Below are 16,953 nucleotides of genomic sequence, written 5' to 3'. Positions count from 1 at the left end.
TGAAACTCGGTCGTTCACATGGAGGCAGCTGTGACAGTTGGACTCAGGAGACACTCAGGAGACACGTGAAGGATGCATGGACAATTTGCACAAAGGAACGGCTCTCAGACAGCTGTGAACCAGCTCTCGTCGTTCACTTAAAAGAGCCGTTCATTAAACGTCACAGCACTAGTTGATGGCTCCTCATCAGAATCCAGGACCATGTCTGAGGCTGCTGTGCAAGTGTCTGACTGCTCATCTTGGTCAGTGGCTGCTCCAGCCCCAAAATATTTCAGAAATGCCCCTACATTTACAATTAAGATAGTATATATGTTAAATCACACTGACATCCCACATGCATCAGTTACCCAATTAAAATGACCATAATGCACATTTTATTAACATTTGTCAACATCCTATTAGCTAAGCATGACACACTGCAAATTATTTAAAAAGCCATATCACATGTATCTTACAAAATGCCATGTCAATTTATGTTAGAAGTTATTGATCTTAGCATATAGCGTATAGGAATAAAAAAGTCCACAGTCAGGATGTCTGTCTAATTGCATGACATGATGCCTCAATTACAATAGTTGGTAGTTCAGCAAAACTAAATACCTCATACAGTCGTCTTCTGTGGCTTAGCAACATATTAGCAAAAGGCTAATAAATGGCCTACAATGTCATTCACATCACTCATAAAAATATGCATACCTTTATCTTTTGCCCGTTCCTCCTCTTCTTCTTTTTCTAAACTGGGCACCTGATAGCTTCTTTGGTCTTTTACTTGGATCCATGATCAAAACATTACCTTTCGCCAACACCTTCCGGTCACGGTTCACCCGTAAATCAACCAGAGTCCGGAGTCACATGACATTTACGTAGATTTTTTTTCCATTTTTTTTATTCACATAACCCAATCAGTTACATGTGGGTCTCTGTTAATTATGAAATACAATTAATTTTGAAGCAGTATATGTTGGCTTCAGTCTGCCCCCCAACCCCCTCCCCGTGCCACTGTGCACCACCGCCGAACAGACACACAAGCTGTATGGTGTGACAAATGACGGCACCCCAGCGCTCACGCCACTACCTTGACATGGGAATGAGTGCAAGTCTGGAAAACTGGCGAGTTTTTTTTTTTTTTTTTTTTTTTTTTCTCGTGCGCACGGCGACCTCAGATAGATTGCGCCCTGGGCGGTCGGCCACATTGCCCATAGCTAAAACCGGCCCTGCCTCCAACTGCCTGCTGTGTTGGATGAACGACGTCAGAATGTGAACCAGCAACGACAGTCTTTCTTTGATCAAGGTCAACTGAATTACAGTACTTTAATTCAAATCATACATTGGTATGTTTGTTTTACATTTTTGTGGAGACATTTTGTCAAAACACACAATGTCATGGCCACAGAACAAACAGATCTGGAATGAATGGAAATTCTACTTTAGTTGTTACTGAATCTTAGTGTTTAGCACTGATAACAGGGCTGGGGGGGGGGGGAATCAACGAGCGACTGAAAAGGTTGGCAAGGGGGGGGCGGTGGTGCGCAGTGGCACGGGGAGGGGGGTTGGGGGGGCAGACTGAAGCCAACATATACTGCTTCAAAATTAATTGTATTTCATAATTAACAGAGACCCACAGGTAACTGACTGGGTTATGTGAATAAAAAAAATGGAAAAAAAATCTACGTAAATTTGTTTACGTCACGTGACTCCGGACTCCAGTTGATTTACAGGTGAACCGTGACCGGAAGGTGCTGGCGAAAGGTAATGTTTTGATCATGGATCCAAGTAAAAGACCAAAGAAGCTATCAGGTGCCCAGTTTAGAAAAAGAAGAAGAGGAGAAATGGGCAAAAGATAAAGGTATGCATATTTTTATGAGTGATGTGAATGACATTGTAGGCCATTTATTAGCCTTTTGCTAATATGTTGCTAAGCCACAGAAGATGACTGTATGTGGTATTTAGTTTTCCTGAACTATATTGTAATTGAGGCATCATGTCATGCAATTAATTTCACCCAGAGGCAGCCTGGTATAGTTTGTGTTTTTCAAATGCAACAAGCAGTGCAAATTCACACAGACATCCTGACTGTGGACTTTTTTATTCCTATACGCTACATGCTAAGATCAATAACTTCTAACATAAATTGACATGGCATTTTGTAAGACACGTGTGATATGGCTTTTTAAATAATTTGCAGTGTGTCATGCTTAGCTAATAGGATGTTGACAAATGTTAATAAAACATGCATTATGGTCATTTTAATTGGGTAACTGATGCATGTGGGATGTCAGTGTGATCTAACATACATGTATCTTAATTGTAAATGTAGGGGCATTTCTGAAATATTTTGGGGCTGGAGCAGCCACTGAACAAGATGAGCAGTCAGACACTTGCACAGCAGCCTCAGACATGGTCCTGGAGTCTGATGAGGAGCCATCTACCTCCTCAGCCACTTGTTCTTTGTAGGTGTGTGTGTGTGTGTGTGTGTGTGTGTGTGTGTGTGTGTGTGTGTGTGTGTGTGTGTGTGTGTGTGTGTGTGTGTGTGTGTGAGAGAGAGAGAGAAGCAGAGAGAGATTTCATATATATATAGAGTTGCTTTTTTATTTTGTTCAGATATTATTCAAGCATGCACAATTTATATACTGTAATTTATTTTTTTATCTTGTTTATCCTTTGTTTTTGTATTTAAGATTGATTGATTATTTAATAAAATAATCCAAAAATAATATAATGAATTGCTATATATTGTTGTCTTGGTGGCGGGGTTTGGCAGTAAATTTTTGTTGGGTGTGGGGCGGGGCTTGGGGGGGAGCGGTTTTGACGGTTCTCGCCCAGGGCACAATTGTAGCCAGAACTGCCTCTGACTAATAATAATAATAATAATAATAACAGTTACAAGTTAGTGCTTAACATGCTGTGGTTTGTAGTGACAAGTTGACATCGACTTGAAACGTAGTATTTCGTTGCAACTTTAATTTTGAGAGCCGCTTTGTGCCTGTCAATAAGTATAAATGTTAGAGTAATGTTAAGCAAATGAGTTTCTTACTTGCATGCTGAAAAGAAAAAAAGAAGTAATTTCTTACTTGAACAGTTGGAAGCAGTTGATAGAAAGTCACATGGTGAAAAACATCCTTTGATTTGTGCCTGAGTTGATCAGACAAAAATCAGTAAGTTTAAGAGCTAAACATGTTAATCAACACCCCCCCACCCCTTCGGGATGCTTTGTAATGTAAGTAATTGTGCAGTATTTGTTCAGGAAATGATGCTCCTGGTGAAATGAGAGGCTGGATACACAGCAAACGTTCAGTGTAAAGGGAGGGGCAGTCTTGTACAATGTCTGCATTGTTGCAATCCAAACATTTAAAGCCAAAAAACAAACACTGATGAAAATTGGAAAAGAACAGCATTCATGTGTTGCCCTCCCTGGTTCCTCGTTGGTCAGGGAGGGGTGTGATAATCCCCTGCTGCCCAGTAGCTGTGGCTGTAGATACAAACAAAGAGACACAACTTTAGCTTGTGTTTGGCTCTGCTGCAGTATTTAGTTTTCATCAGTGGGCTACCTGAGGTGTTGAGCAGTCTTGTCGTAGCTCCAGGTAACTTATTATTCTATTCTGTAAGTGCTTAGTCCACCTACGGGCTTCGCTCATCGAGCAAGATCACCATGAGTGCTCTTCATGTGTCTTGGCTGGCAGCATCACCGCCAGCAATCCTCTTGCCCGGCCTGCCACGCTCTGCCGCCTGAAGAAATCCAGCAGCCAGCGGCCTTTATGGGCCCTGCCTCTCCGGTTCCCGCTCGCGAGGACACCGCCGAAGACGCCTCTGCCCCTGCCAAGTATGACAGGGCCGAGGTCAGCGGCAGCAACAGCAGCGGCTCGGTGTCGCGGAAGTCAACTCAGCAGGACGACTCTGTCTCCACCTTCTCCCGAGCCAGCTGCCAAGATGCCCCCGCGAGCCTGTGGAACACCTCGCGGGACTCTTCACGGCTGCTGCCGAGCGCACTGGCCTCGTGCTGCCGCCGCAGCCACCGGAGCCGGTTAAGCGCGATTTTGCACTCGGGCTAGCAACCCAGTCACGGACTCGATCCCAGACTGCGGTGTTATGTCCCGCCATGCCATCTTTTCAAGAACATGTGCAGCGACACTGGGGTATGCCGCTTACCGCCAAGGGCACGGTGAAGGGCTACCACGAGTACTCCTGCGTGGACGGCTGGCCGCCAGTCTCCGGAGTATCCACCATAGAGGACTCTGTCAGACTGTGCCTTCTTACCAAGTCCTCCGCCTGGCCTGGCGGAAAACCCATGCTGCTGTCAGGACGGGACAGGCACATGGTGGGCCTCGTGGATTGTGGTTATGCTAACGGAAACCAGATTTTTACCCTGGCTAACAACATGACCTTCCTGCTGGGCTCTGTCAACAAGATCTGCCACGAGAGATCCCAGCTCTCTCCTGAGGACATTGAGGAGGTGCACAATATGGCCGAGGTCCTGATGCGCATGTGCCGTGCCATCGCCATCAATGGAGGCCGGGTCATGGCCAATGCACAGCTCGCCATGAGGCACCTGTGGCTTGGTCTCTCCTCCCTCTCTGAGCGGGACCAGCGGGGAGTCCTTGGGCTCCCCCTGTCCCCCTCTCTTCTTCCTGCCCCTGCCTACGAGGCACAGAATCTCTCGACGCCGAGAGTGATTCGTGCTCATTCCACACTGGGTATGGCTGCCTCTGCAGTCCTGTGCAGAGGTGTCACGGTGAGTGACATCTGCCAGGCTGCCTCCTGGGCCTCCGGATCCACTTTTGTGCTTTCATATCTGAGGGATATGTGCACAGACACTGTGGCCATGTCAATTTTCAGCGAGAACCGGGGTTCTGTCGCTTAACCGCGTTGGTCCTTGAGGCCCGGCTGCTGCGTCCCGCTTGGGGTCGCCCCCCCAGGGTTTTCCCCGCCTGCCATTTGGCTCTGCCTTCACTGGCGGATGTTGTGACCATGCTTAGCGGGAACAGGGGTTCTGCCGCTTGCCGAGTGGGTCTTCTAGCCTGGCTGCCGCTTTCCGTGCGTGGGTCGTGGACCGGGGGTTTCCCCGCCTGCCACTGTGGCTTTGCCCCGGCCGGCGTGTGTGTGTGTGTCGCTGTGGTGATGGTTGTGCACGTCGCGGGCAACGCTTCAGCGCACGGATGCCCGCCTCGTTCTTCGGGAGTTCTGCGGCCGTTCTGCACGTACGGTTTGTATACTTCTGCCTTCTGCATTAATTCTGTCAGCATGCCAGCTGGGAGTACATTCATCACCTACGGCCTACGCTTTGGTGAGTACCAATAGCAAAGCCCGTAGGTGGGCTAAGCACTTACGAAATAGAATTAGCAGTTACTGGACATAACTCCAGTTCTATGAGTAAGTGCGTGCCCACCTACCTTCTGGCCCAGCTATCTGCTTCCCTTACTTGGCTGATTTTGTCAGGATTCTGCTCTGGCAGGCTAAGGGGCAGTCCCAGTCTCCCTGGGTCCTGTTGATTACTCATTACAGTCAGCTGGGGACTGCCACCCTGCCCGCCTATCTAAGCCTCTCCCAGCCACCTGCTCCGTGCCGGATCGTTCCCCTTACCTGACTCTCTTGCTGCTGCAGAGGGACTCGGCTGCTCTGCCAAAGCATAGAGGGAGTTTTTGTCACGTCTTGCCTCGCCACGCCACGGTCTCGCCAGGACCATGCCACGCCATACCATGGTCTCGCCAGGGCCACGGTCTCGCCAGGACCACGCCACGGCCTCGCCAGGACCACGCCACAGTCTCGCCAGGACCACGCCACGGCCTCGCCAGGACCACGCCACGCCACGGTCTCGCTGCTGCCAGGCTGCAGCCCTCGTGGTTATCTGCACTAAATAAACCTGTTCGACCACCGAACCTGCTTCTGTCTCTCTGAAACTGGGTTTGACTGCACACCGACCATGACAGATTTCAGAAGAAGGGATTGCGACTGCCGCTTGCTCGGGATACACTCTGGATGAGGGGCGTGGTGCTGCGCCATCGCGCGGTTAGGATTGGTGCGTCAAGTTTTCTGTTGTCACAGTGGTTGGCTGCACCAAAAGAGGAGTACCAATAGTGAAGCCCGTAGGTGGGCACGCACTTACTCATAGAACTGGAGTTACATCCAGTAACTACCAATGTTTTCACGCTTAACAAATATCATCACATCCTTTGAAAATACATGACTAACCACGTTAAAAATCTGCTACACCTGCCGAATTATTGCCCTGCACATGTGCAAATACATTGAGATCTCCCACAAACAAGCTTTCAGTTTAGCTTCACTTGTTTGAGATTTTCACTCACTATTTATTGAAAATGACAACCCCATTTACATATCTAACCAAGTTATCAATAGACACACTTTAAAGTAACCAGAAACTGCTTTTAACAAAAATCTAAATATACACACTTGCTTTTTTACATCCATTTGACTCCATGAACACAATCAAACAAACCCCACTCCTGTCTCTTTAGCATTCCAGCCTCTCTATTCAACTTGTTTCACCTCTACCCACAGACGCAGATCCACAAGCCTAGCATAGCAGCATGCAGCAGCACATCCTATCTTTACACATTGTTGCAAAACTACTCAACTCTAAACGTTACACATTATCCATACAGGTTGAGAAACTCTTCACCCTCATCATACCCCAGTACTTCTGGATCATGTGTTGCACTGAGATGCAGTTTTTGTTCAAGTTTCTTTCTGTTATGGTCATTAGGATATATCTTAGTCATAACAGTTTGTGCCACAGTCAAAGGCTGTGGTCTACAAGGTTGCTGTGATTGTACTTGTGCAAATGCTGCACAACCTTCAGTCAATGACAACTCTGCAGACAGACCTGCTGTCTGCTGTGGCTCTTGTTGGTGAGGCAGCCTTGAACGGTCTGAAATTAGTAAATAAAAGCACTTCTACTTCTGATTGTAGCTCTAACTTCAGTATTTCTTCATGCAGCCTGCCTCATTCAAATGTTCCAGCCATGGTGACAACACACTGAATATGTGAAGGTCAGTCTGTGTTATTCCTCACATTTTGCGACCATTGACTCAGCCTCAGCCTGTGTTTTGACCTTAGGAAACTTTCTTTCCCAGTTTGAGATTTGTTTGCTATAGATAGATAGATAGATAGACAGAATGAAAGAACATCTGCAGCAGCTTCTGAGGAAGCACAGCCAGCTCTGTGCTCTCCTGCACAGAGCATTTGTGTCAGGAGTTCAGTCCAATCGGTCATCCAACTGTACTCCCATGTGCTTAAATGTTCATCCAAGTCACACACGACTGCCTCTATCACGGCGGAGATAGAGGTGTGTCTGAGGAGCACAGTGTTAGCGGAACTAAAGTCCAACAATGTCATTGTCAGAGCACTACTGTCTGTGTCTGTCAAGGTGGGAGTGAGTTTGGATGATCAAACCTGTTAAAAAAAAAGTTTGTCAGCTGGTTCATTCTGTCCTCTGTCCTTCACTGGTGGCTCTCTTCCTCAAGCTGCAGCCTTTAATTATAACTTTGAGACCTTTGCAAAATGAATGTATTAATAAATGAATGAATGAATCAAGCAATCAACCAAACAAACTATTTTTATCAATGTTTGTTTTTTGAGGTTGCTGTGAGATCACAAGATCAGTTTAGTTTGACAATTGGTTTTGCAAGTGTTCATTTGCAACTACGTAACAATTCAGTGTGAAATCCTCAAGAATATGAACTGGATCAGAGTTTAGGAAGTTTAGCACTCCCTGAAAGTCCAGCACTTATACAGTACGTAATATATCAGTTTAATTTGAGGTAGTTGACGCTGACATGAAGTGACACAATTAATTTCAGTGATATTCTGGACTAAAGTCTGCACAGTCCTTGCAGATACCTGCAGTTCATTCCTGAAGAATTTTAGTTGTTTTCTCCAGGACAGAGATAGAGACACTGACCCAGAATGCAGGACTAACAGGTTCAACAACCTTCTCTCAACACTCAGCAACTTTTTAGGCAAACTATTGTCAGATATTGTCATAACAGTTCTTCTTGTTTAGTTCTTGCTTTTCCACTGCTGGCTGCAAAACAAGTTGCCCCATGGGAATAATACTATCCCTTGTACTTGACAGTTGATACATCTTGTTGAATTTTTTTTCAATGTGCTTTGCAGCAAATCCCATTCACCAACAACAAATAATACATGAATTCAACCTACATTAAATGTAGCTTAAATGATATCCAGACTTGAATGTTTGCAAGATTAAATTTGACTTCTGGAGATTGCGTGTTGTTCAGTAAATCCAGATGAGCTGGATGCAGGACAGGTGACATATCCATGAGTCTCATGGATTGAAAATTCTTCATTTTGTTTGTTTATAAATGGCTGCACTGTCACACAGAAAAGTGTCAGGATCCAGTTATTTCTGTCAGTGTGTTTGGTCTGTGTCTCCGTTCTCCATCTGGTTTCCATATCCGTCCCTGGTTTCTCTCCTGTGAGCGTCATTTTTCCCTCCTGTTGTCTGTGTCTGCTTCACCTCGTGTTTCAATCGTCCTGTTAATCTATCATGTCCTGTCTCCTCTCCCTTCCCAGGTGTATTTAGTATCATCACCCCTGTCTGACTGTGATGGTTGAACTTTATTTCCCTGCCCTCTGTTACCCTACAGCCTCTTGTATGGCCTTTTATAAACCCTTCAGAACTCCATCTTCATGTTCGTCAGCATTTGCATTCATCATGACTAAATGTCATAATTCCACAATGACAAGCTCCGAGTATGATGTTCATTACTTTTTGGCAAAACGAATGTCCTGGTAGACAACCAGTCTGAACTGCACTTATGTACCAAACACAAAAGGGTGTTGGTATTAGTGGTATTAGTTTATCTGATAACAAGCCCAAAGTCTGGCTATGATAAAGTATTACTCTGTTAAGCCATGAACAAATCCTTGTTTGCACATAAACATTTTACTGTTAACTTGCCAAAAATGGAACACAACCATGACATAAGATTCTTTATTTGAGAATCACTGGTCTGAGGGCTCCTCCTCCTGTTACAGTCGGGGTGCAGATGGGTTTTTGTAGAGGGGGAGGGCAGTCTTCTGTCACTGTGAGTCTCTGGCACAGTAATACACAGCACTGTCTTCAGGCTGCATGTTCAGGCCTTTAAGAGTCACTGTGTTGCTGGAAGCATCCACATCAATTGTAAATTTGCTCTTGAGTGAGTCTTTATAGTGTAAGCCTCCAGTATATCCCCATCCAATCCACTCCAGTCCTTTTCCTGCAGGCTGTCTGATCCAACCAGTCCAATAGCCGCTAACAGAATAAGACACCTGACAGGCGATGGTCAGGTCTTGACCCTGCTGTATTATCATAGAGGCAGGTTGTGTCAGCTGTTCACACTTCCCATCTGTTTGGAAAAAAAAAAAGAAAAAGAATATTAAAATATGAAACTGTGCCATAAATAACTGACATTGATGGAGACTCACAAGATCCAAATGCCAGCAACAGGAACAGAGCTGCAGTCAACATGATGTCTTGAAACTGTGTTGGAACTGATGTGCTGTGAACGTCTTCCTGATGTCAGTGCTTTATATATGTGACTGAAAAGGAAGAACACTGAATTTGCATATTGACTGTGATCCATGAATTAAAGATGGTCTAACTCAACTACCAAGTCAACACTTTACTTCGTCTTTGGTGATTTGATGAATGACACAAACTTTCTAAAACTGGAGTCAAATCTTCCAAGAACTGAAATGTGGATGTCATTCAAGCAGCATTTCATGTTTGCATTCATGTAGTCTTTGTTGTTAGTGAGTAGTATTTACTGCTTAGTACTTTTCTTCTTCTTTTTTTTTTTTTTTTTTGCTGTTGTTTATTTTTATTCAAGATGGATCAACTGTCAAGGATGATTGATTGTATTATTCCCATGGAGCTACAATGATCAGTATTTGCTCCTTCCTCATAAAAACAGATGTCATACAGGTTATTTTTAGCTCATACTTGAACACACTTGTCCTGCACTGCCACTTGTTGGCCACTGTGGAGTTTTTGTTCAGATCCTCTGTTGATGTGAGTCATGGTGTCTCTGGCACAGTAATACACAGCAGAATCCTCTGGTACTAAATTGGACAGTGTCATATATGTCATGCTGCTGCTGTCGTCTCGACTGACTTCAATACGTCCCCTCAGGCTGCTGGGATAATTATTGCTACTAGGATTAGAAAAGCTGTTTCCAATCCATTCCAGTGCTTTTCCTGCAGGTTGTCTGACCCAGACCATAACACAGCAGCTAAATGTGAAGCCAGATCCTCTGCAGGACAGACGGAGAGTCTCTCCAGGAGCTTTCACCACTGGACTGGGAGTGATGGACTCCATTGACTGCCCTGAACAGTCTGAGAAACCACAGAAGAGAGTTAGAAAGTCATCAGGAAAATTTCTTGAAATCATGAAGTCGCTGCTGGCTTGTGGTAAAAGCTGAAACCAAACAAGCAGGAGACTCACAGGGCAGCAAGAGGGCAACCAGCAGCAGAGTGAGCATGTTCATCATCCTGAGTTTAGAGATCTGAGCCCTGAAGCTCCACACAATGAACAAGACGAGTCAGCAGGACAGAAGTACACTGCTCAGAGGAAAGATTTGCATCAGGAAACCACAGTGTGGAAATGGGTCATGCATTGACTTGTGGTTCCATGAACACGTCAGTGAAGCTGTTTGTTAACAAGGATGTCAAATTCTGAAAAACATCCTTTATAGTTTCATTTAAACTGGGACTTCTGATTAATCACTCAATAAACGTGATTTTTCTGATCATGTCTCAAGAGACAATGCGGTTAGCACTCTTGTCTCACAGCAGGAAGGTCCTGGGTTCAAGTACCAGCCAGGACTCGGGGCCTTTCTGTGTGGCATGTTCTCCTCTTTTGCACGTGGGTTTCCTCCGGGCACTCCGGCTTCCTCCCACGGTACAAAAACATGCAAGTCAGGTTAATTGTTCACCCTAAATTGCCCCTGGGAGTGGATGTGAGTGTGAATGGTTGTTTTTCTCTCTGTGTTAGCCCTGCGACAGACTGGCGACCTGTCCAGGGTGGACCCCACCCTCGCCCACAGCAGCTGGGATTGGCTCCAGCCACCCGCAACCCTGAAGAGGATAAGCGGTAGGAAATGGAAGGATGGATCTTTGAAGCATACACATGCGTGCATTTAGGTGAATGGACATGCTTAAACACATACAAACTATCCACATATACAGGCATGAATATCCAGAGTAACTTAAATTCAGGAGGAGAAGCTGATATATGATCATGACATGATATGTTCATAATTTTATTTATTTTATTTCATAACTGCAACATAAAGAACAGTTTTGTGTGAATTGCATCACTATTTGTAAGATTTGATCAAGCTTTCAGTGTTAAATTCAGTGTGTGGTTCCAGAGATGTTTTGTTTGGTTGGAGGGGAAAATACGGTTCTTTTGGTGGTTTAGGTCAGAAACTTGGATTGATGGAGAATTAAATTATTAATGGTGCAAGAGCGCCACCTCTGGTGGCTTTCAGTAGTTAGTGCTGAGTGGTTTTTGTTTATGTTCACCAGTGTTTTCTCTCATGGTGCATCTCTGGCACAGTAATACACAGCAGAGTCTTGAGGCTGCATATTCTGTCCTCTGAGAGTCACTGTGTTGCTGGAAGAGTCTGTGGAGATGCTGAACTTATTTCTGAGTGAATCTTTGTAATATGTTGTATATCCAGCTGATGCCACTCCAATCCACTCCAGTCCTTTTCCTGCAGGCTGTCTGATCCAACCAGTCCAATAGTCGCTCACAGAATAAGACACCTGACAGTTGATGGTCAGACTCTCTCCAGGCTGCACAACCACAGAGGCTGGCTGTGTGAGCTGTTGACTCCTTACACCTGTGGAGAAACACACTTTGTCGTTAAACACTGTGTTACGTCTGTGCAGACAATCTGCTGTGATCAGAGCGGCAGTATGTCTGCCTCAATGACACTCACAGGATGCAGCAGCCAGCAGCAGCAGAGTCACAGAGAACATGGTGGAGGGAATCTGGTGGGAGCTTCTCCTCTTCTGGACAATGAGCAACATGATGTCAAGTCTTTATAGTAACACTGAGATTCTGGCTGATTTGCATAGAGGACAGTGGAAATACATAAAAGGGGAGGGACTGTCAGACCAGCACCAGTTATAGAATGAAACAGAATTAGAATTTAGTATTTTGCTTTCATGACTTGTGAAATATACATGCCAATTTGGATGAAATAGTTGAAAATGTGTCTTTATATTTCCCCATCTTCTATGCTGCTTTGGTCAATAGGTTTTTGGGAACTGGAGTCAATCCCAGCTATCAATCAGCAAAGATCACACACACTCACATTCTGTTTTTTGTTGGTGTTTTTTAGTTGATTTCTGTCATTGTACATCAGTTCAAATGCTGCACAGCAGGATGGTGAAACTGTATTTCAGATGTAATTAACTACAATACATTTTATTTTAACTGATGATGATGATCGAATACAGTTTGACATGTTGAGTTTTTGTACAGCTGCTCAGCTGCCTTGAGTCACCGTGCGTCTCGCACAGAAATAAACAGCAGAATCCTCAGTAGTGACGCTGTTCATCTGCAGATACACCTGCTTTTTGTTGTTGTCTCTGGAGATGGTGAAGCGGCCTCTGACTGAGTCAGAGTAAAAAGTGCCGCTGCCATCGCTGTAGATGTAGGCAATCCATTCCAGTCCTTTTCCAGCAGGCTGTCTGATCCAAGCTGTAGAATAATGACTTCCAAACCCTGAATATGTGCAGGTCAGTCTGGTTGATTCTCCAGGCCTCTTTACCACTGATTCAGACTGAGTCAGTGTTTGACTGTCAGCACCTGGACCAGAAACATGATGAGATATTTCAATGAAGCTATTGCCATTTAAATGTGGGGCAAGACTTTTTTTTTTAATCATTCGTCCTTACCTGTCCAGTTAATTGACAAGATGAGAAAAACAGCCACATAATGAAGTCTGATCATTGTTGAATCAGTTTGTTTCTGATCAGTCTTCAAGTGTTTTGGTCAACAATTTAGTTTCTGTCATCAACTGTCTAACATATAAAGAAGGAAGTGATCACAGTTTGCATCAGCTCCTCCCTCCCAAAAGGAAACACACCTTTTCTTTCACTGCATTTATTGACATTAGTTGTAATTTTCTTGTCGTACATTTCTCCAGTTTCACTGTTTTATCTTATTAATTTGATGATTTTGGGATCATTCTATTATGTGAAGATGCACTTCCTCTTCAGCTCAGCAGCATCTGGTCTCTCCTCATACTTCATGTAGTGTGTGAAAACACACAACTTATTTACCCTGCAACACCTGCACAGCAACATGAAGACATTAAAATGAGACATTTGGTAAAAACAGGAAATGGCAAAACACAGTATCAAACTCAGGCATGCTGCCAAAAACGGGAGAGATATAAAATGATGATTGAAATCTTTTGTGATCTTTAACTGTTGCTGTGTTTATAAATGTATGTGGTCAAAATATTTCTTCTGGAAATGGCGAGAATACTTGTTAACATGCAGACAACTCTCCCAAAAGTGACGTGTGGTTTATTTAATCCTGCCAATTTGCTTCAAATGATGAACCGAAAAAAAGCTTTATCTGAAGTTAAAGCTCCAGAGAGACAGCAGCACCACAGCTGCTGTCATTTGAACAAAAAATGAAGGAACAGACTTTTAGAAACCAGTCATTTTTGCATTATTAGTTACCAACCTGCTGCTGCCCCCGTGTGGAGGATTTGCAGTAACACAGTATTCTCAACACTGGTTAGAATTCCAACAGATGTGAGACATTGTTGCTCTGTGGTTATTGAGGGGCCAAAAAAACTTCATCCTCATAACCTGGGAGTCAAATAGTGACTGATCATATCTTACACATTGATAATGGCCACTAATTCAATGAAAAGTCCCACAGGAATCCAACGATAACAAAAGTGAATACATTTGACTTGTTCTTCTTGAAATAAACCAAGTGACAAAGTAAACTGGACCAATTTTATTTGATACCAGGTTCAAATAAGTTGAACATCATTCTGTGAAACTAATGGTTCATTAATTCCTGGTAATCAGAGCCATATCATTTCCAAACATGAAAACTGGAAGGCTCAATTTTGAAATGGATCTTATTGTCCTTTATTGTGTCAGTGAACTGGTCTGACATTATTAACAGTAGAATGCTCTTTTCGTGGCTTCATGTTGCAGCTGTTCAGGCTCTGGGAGGTTTTCACTCTGCTCTGCTGATGCTCTTTGTTCCCAGATGAATCCATGGTGTTTGATGGCTGTTCACTGATCAGAAAGCTGCCAGGTGATGTTCAGACACTGACCGAGCTGCACAGTCAAGGTGGCTGTCAGCTGTTCACGTTTCACACCTGGAGAAGAAAACATGCTGGATTTGAAAAAAATCTAAAGACACACAATTCAAGATTTCACATCAGACAGTTGGGAAGGTAAATTTTCACACAAAAGACACTGAGTTATTCTAAAACATTAACCTTCTTATCCGGACGTTGATCCTAAATGTCCACGCTGTCAGCAGGCTCCAGCCTCTCTGGCACATTTGTTTTGGTTTTGTCCAAGCTTGCACCCATTCTGGACCGAAATTTTCAACACATACTCCTACATTTGTAAAAGGAAAATTGACCCCGGCCCATTCTTGGCCATTTTTGGAGTAGCACATAATAATAAAATTTCCAAAGCCCAAATGCAGTTGTTAGCATTCTCCTCTTTACTGGCTCGTCGACTAATTCCACGCAGTGGAAATCTAATATCCCCCCAAAATATTCCCGATGGGTTACTGATGTGATGTCTTTTCTTCAAATTGAGAAGATCAGGAGCATAGTTCAGCATGGAAGATTCAAAAAGGTATGGCAACCATTCTTAAATTACTATAGCGGGGTATTTGATGCAAACTCTATGAATGAATAGTATTCCTCTCTCTCAGTCTTTTTTTTTTCTCCTTTCTTTCCCTTATAGGCCTTAACCTGACTTTTTCTTCATTTCTCTTACTCTTCTCTACTTCCTTGTTACCTGTTCTGTGTTTGGCCCTTTTTTTGTTTTTGTTTTTTCTTGTACAAGTTAATCTCAGGTTGCTGATTTTCCCTATTTAATTGCAATGTCTTAATTGGATTCTGCTGTGCCAGGATGGATATTTTGTGTTTGAAGTGTGCAATATCTGCCAAACTTCCTATGCGCCAGCACATTGTATAATGGCAACCTGTATGTCTGTTATAATATAAACTTAATAAAAACATTTTGAAATAAAATAAAACATTAACCTTCTTAATCTAATATCATGATTTAGTTGTCCTTAAATTTTCAACCCCAGTACTTTATTTACTTTCTACTTATGAAGCATTTTCATGAACTCATGCTGCATTTTGTCTTAACTCGTTGCTGCTTCATTCATTCGTTTTCTCAGGTTTGTTTTTCTTTTTAATATCCATTCCTTGTATTGAACTTTTCGTCCATTTCGACCTGATTATGATTGTTTCAAACGGTGATGGTCTTTGTTGTACTATTAACATCCCAAATGGGCTGAATGTGGATTATTATCATTTCAGTGAATCTGTATGGAAATATAGGGAGGACTTTTACAGTTGATTGACTCCCTGAGTGTCTGTTGTCACATAGGTCAGTTTCACTCTCACATCCTGTTCATGCTGAAACAAATGCAAAACAGTCCTGCCAAGCATCATTAGTGGAGCAACAGCAATGACTGAAACTTGTTTGCATTTTAAAATCGGTAAAATAGTTTAAACACACCAAACTTGCCTCTGAGGCAGCGGAGCACTGAAATAACACTGAGAAGCAAAAATTTGATCTATTAACATAACATTTGAAACATAAGATCGAGCCTCAATTTGATATTTTTAATGCAATTTTTAAGTGAGCTTGAATGAAATAAAGGAAATTGGATTGTAATTCTTTTTGCGATAGATAATTGTCTGCAAGCATCTTCCCAACAACACAAAACTGATGGGACACCTTAGCTCAGGCAAAAATATCAAAGAAATAAAAATAAATGGGCAGTTGGTCAGTGATCCAGTACAGATAGCAACAGCCCTTAATATGTATTTTCTGGATTCAGTCAAGGATCTCACAAAATGTATCGGGAATGGCAATCACTGCCCCCGAAATCGTGCCTCCCATCGCCGACGCACCCATTTTTGACTTGTGTCCAGTATCTCAGTCAGCAGTGGAAAAAAATCATTGGTGGACTAAAAAATTCTAAAGCCAAAGATTCATTTGAGATGAATACGATGTTTATTAAAACATTCAAACAACAGCTCATTTTTCCAATCATGAATATAATTAATGAGTCAATAAATAAATGTATTTTTTCCAGACTACTGGAAGATCTCAGTTATTGCACCAAATTTTAAATCGGGAGATCCCACTGAAATTAGCAACTATAGACCAATAAGCATTATACCAGTCGTCTCAAAGCTCATTGAAAAATGCATAGCCGAACAACTTATTAAGCATTTAAACCAAAGTCCATTCAATCTTCATCAAATGCAATTTGGTTTTAGAAAACATCACTCCACCGAAACAGCCGTGTGCTTTCTTGTGGAAAAGATTAAACAGAAGTTAGACAGGGGAGGAGTTGTTGGGGCAGTGTGTCTTGACCTCAAGAAAGCAATTGAAACTGTTAACCATCAGATTTTACTTAACAAACTGTCCCAGTTCAATTTCTCTGTGTGCGCTGTGTAGTGGATGGAATCTTATTTAACGCAAAGGAAACAATATGTCAAAGTTCAAATTCCACATCCACAACTTGTTATAATGAAGTAGGGCTACCACAGGGTTCAGCCCTGTCTCCTTTATTATTCAGTCTCTATATAAATGATTTTCCAAATAGCTGTCCATCCAATGTACAGTGTCAAATGTATGCAGACGATGCAGTCATCTATGTCCATGCAAAAAACAAACTACAAG

This window comes from Salarias fasciatus, chromosome 4 (assembly GCF_902148845.1).
Source record: "Salarias fasciatus chromosome 4, fSalaFa1.1, whole genome shotgun sequence".
Classification (NCBI taxonomy): Eukaryota; Metazoa; Chordata; class Actinopteri; order Blenniiformes; family Blenniidae; genus Salarias; species Salarias fasciatus.
The sequence above is the reverse complement of the archived record's forward strand: the minus strand, read 5'-3'. Positions refer to the sequence as shown.